Below are 4,299 nucleotides of genomic sequence, written 5' to 3'. Positions count from 1 at the left end.
ATAAAATAAATATCTGGCTTTTAAAAAAGTCCTGGGGTCGATTTGACTTCAAGGCGGTGCCCCAGCACGGCCGCAGTGAAATGACTGAAACAGTTAAAAGATAATAGATAATCGGTGCACCAACGATTATTGGTATGAATGTAAAGGGATGCAGAGGGTTCGTAGGCCAGTAATGCTACATGCTAAACATCGTAGGAATGGGCTGATGGTGGTGGACGAAAGGACATCAAGTTAGCTACAGAAGCAGCTTCGAGAGGGATCTGGATCAGAATACGCGAGTCATTGGACAGGGGCAGAAGCTGAGGCTTATCAACCCTGGTTGAATCGCTTGAGAAAGGGTTTCTGACTGAAGTCCTGAAGCACAATTACCCCAGGCAACATTGCTGGTGTGTCCAGGTGCATTACAAGATAATATATATATAAACAACACACACACACATTATATGTGTGTGTGTTTCAGTTTTCGTCTACCAAATCCACTCACAAGGCATCTTTAGTTGGCCAGGAGCTATAGTAGAAGACTGCATGGTGGAACTGAACCCATGCCTGAGAAGAAAGTTTCTTTATCAAACAGCCACCCTATCAATGTTGTTGCTGTTGTTTTAACACCCATTTCTCCATGTCTGCATGAGTCAGATGGAATTCGTTGAGAGGCAGTTTTCTAACGTAGGATGCTGTTCCTGTCAGCAACCCTCGCCTGCTTCTAAGCTGATATTTTCTCATGACTGGAAATGTTTTTTCAGAAGTCTGAAAAAGAAATGACATCACTGAAATTCGTTGACAACACATCTGATGCCACCCCACTCCATGTTTTTAACGACTCATTCACTGTTCCCTTTCTGTGCATTATTCTATTTACTGTTCATGCATTTTTAGCTACTTTTTCTGATGAACTGTAGTGCACTTGAGCACTGTATACAATAATTTCATTATTATAAAATAAGTACCAGTTAAGTACTGAGGTTGCTGTAATTAACTTACCCCCTTCCTTATTATAATAATAAGACGTCAGCGTTTTGATGGAAAAAAATACATTGCTAAAGCTCTAGTAATCTAACCTGAACAAGGTTCTCGGAGAGTTTTCTCCCCTATACTGGTTTTTTCACCCTGTACACATTAACAGTTGGTGTCATTAAGGAGCCTTAACTTCATATATGCAATTATATATTAATATCAGATGAATGATATATATATATATAAATGTATGTGTATTTTTTCAATGTGTACAAATAACACGGAAAAAATAAATAGTTACCAGGGTAGCAAAAATTCACGTAAGTGCCAAGGATGTTACAGCCTACTTATAAAGGTAGAAGTTCCAAGGTTTATTGGAATGTTTTTGTATTACATAGATAGATTAAGAAATATGTTTATGTGTGTGTATATATTTACACACGCGGTGTAGCCATCTGGTTTCACCAGTCCTCAGTCAAATCGTCCAACCCATGCTAGCATGGAAAGCGGATGTTAAACGACGACGACGACACACACACACATATGAGGATGATTATTCCATTTTCACAGGTGGTTACAGTCATTCTGCTTTCTTGTCGATGACCCCTCAGATGGCCATTTAGTCCTACACATCTACATAATTTGAAGCATAGGAGACAGACGAAAGTTATAACTGGATTGGTCAGCCACTTATTGGGATATGATTTTTGTGTACTGTGAGATGTCTTAGAAATTCTTAGTAGCATTTCATCCATCTTTATATTCTGAGTTTAACTTTGCCTTTCATCCTTTCAGGGTCAATAAAATAAACAGCTGCTGAATACCAGGGTTGATGTAATCGACTCACCCCTCCGCCAATCTGGCTGGTCTTGTACCAAAATTTCAAACCTTATGAGGTGGTGAGCTGGCAGAATCGGTGGCACACCAGGCAAACTGCTTAGCAGCATATCATTAATCTTTACATTCTGAGTTCAAATTCTGCTGAGGTTGACTTTACCTTTCATCCTTTCAGGGTTGGTAAAATAAACACCAGTTGAGTACTGGGATTGATATAACTGACTAGCTCCTTCCCTAAAATCTTTCAGTCTTTGTGCCTATAATAGAAAAGATTACTATTATTATCATTATTAAGGCCATGAACTGGTAGAATCATTAGCATGCTGGGTAAATTGCTTAGCAGCGTTTTGTGCGTCTTTACATTCTGAGTTCAAATTCCACCGAGGTTGATTTTGCCTTTCATCCAGTACCAGTCGAGCACAGGTCAATGTAATCAACTGGCCCCTCCCATGAAATTGGTGGCCTTGTTCCAAAATTTGAAACCATTATTAAAGTCTGTGAGCTGGACAAAATTCTCCTAAGTGTTTTGTCTGTCTTTGCATTCCAAGTTGAAATTCTGCTGAGGTCAACTTTGCCTTTCATCCTTTTGGAATTGATAACATATATACCAGTCAAGTACTGGGGTCAATGACTAACTGTCTCCCACCGAATTTCAGGCATTGTGCCTATAGTAGAGAGGATTTTTATTATTATTGATATTATTACTAAGGTGACAAACTGATAGAATTGTTAGCCAGTTGAACAAAATGCTTAATGGCATTTCCTCTGGTTCAGTTCAAATTCTGTTGAAGTCAACTTTGCCTTTCATCCTTTAGGAGTCAATAATCAAGGACTAACTCCCTCCCACCAAATTTCAGGCCTTGTGCCTTTTGTAGAAAGAATTATTATTACTGCACACTTGGCAAAAAGCTTAGTGGTATTTCACCCATCTTCACATTCTGAGTTCTAATTCTTTAGTAGAAAGGATTATTATTATTATTATTATTATTATTATTATTATTAAGGTGACAAGCTGGCAGAATTGTTAGCACACCAGGCAAAATGCTTTGTAGCATTTCATCTGTCTCTACATTCTGAGTTTAAATTCCACTGAGGTTGACTTTACCTTTCAGGGTTGATAAATTAAGTACCAGTGAAACACTGGAGTTGATATAATCGACTAGTCCCCTCTCCCAAAATTTCAGGCCTTGTGCTTTTAGTAGAAACGGTTATTATTATTATCATTATTATTACTACTACTACTACGTATGTGTCGAGAGATATGGCCAAATATTTAAGTTCATTTCATAATTATGGGCTTCTGGATTAAAATTCCACTATCCTGCATCTTTTCCAACTTCCTTAATAGTCATATATCACAGTATCTTGGTATCAATCATATTATCTGGTGTTGTTATACACTGCTAGTCACAATGTACTTCCTCACATTGTTGTAGCTTTTGAATGAGGACACCCCACTGGCTAAGTGGGCAGGCCAACATTTCCCCCTGAATGAACCCCCAATATGTTGCAGAGATACCCATTTACATCTAAGTGAACTGGAGCTATGTGTAATGAAGTGTTTTGCTCAAGAACCCAACACATCACCAGCCTAGGAGTTGAAACTGTAATTTCAATGTTTGAGCGTCATCATCACCATTGTTTCAAGTTTGTTTTCGCTGTTAGCATGGGTTGAATAGTCCTTATGGAATGACACAGCAACCTGAGACAAGCAGTGGGAAGAAAGCTTCTTACCACACAGCCACGCCTGCATATATATATATGTGCATAGATATAAAGACAACAAAAGGAAAGTATGACATACCTGTATACATACGGGTTGGACAAAACAATGGAAACACCAAGCATCATAGCATCGTAATTTTGAAATATCTATAAAACCGTCAAAAGCTTGTTTCTTTTTATGTCTTTTGATTTATTATTAGTGTTGCTTAATATAGAAATACTAATATTTCTAAGTCTCTCTAAAGGAGACTACGGCAGTGGTACTGGATATTAATAGTTATCGCCAAGCCAACATGGCAGTCCAAGAAATAGGACGAATGCTGCCGTTGAGTAGCTCCAAGAGGCCATCGCTTCTAGCTAGCTATGTGACACACGAACCTGTGTCCATTATAACCTTCGAACAGGGGAGGTCAGCCGCATCCCCTTGCTGGTCTGGCATCTACAGATTAGTTTCAGGGTGTTGCCCCTTTGCTTAATATGTTTTGCTAAAATTGTTGTTTCTTTTCAGATATCATCAGAAAAAGGTAATTAAAATTCATTAAAATGACAGATCTATCAGACTTTCAAAGAGGTCAAATTGTTGGTACTTGTATGACAGCCGCTAGTATAACGAAACAGCCAAAATGTTTGATGTGTCAAGAAGTACTATCTCAAAAGTAATGACAGCCTTTTAGAAAGAGGGTAAAACCTCCTCGTCGAAACAAAACTCTGGAAGAAAACCAAAACTTTCAGATAGGGACCATCAGACTCTTGCATGAATTGTTAGAAAGAATCACACAAGTA

The sequence above is a fragment of the Octopus bimaculoides genome, chromosome 25, assembly GCF_001194135.2.
Source record: "Octopus bimaculoides isolate UCB-OBI-ISO-001 chromosome 25, ASM119413v2, whole genome shotgun sequence".
Classification (NCBI taxonomy): Eukaryota; Metazoa; Mollusca; class Cephalopoda; order Octopoda; family Octopodidae; genus Octopus; species Octopus bimaculoides.
This window is presented reverse-complemented; position numbering follows the sequence as displayed.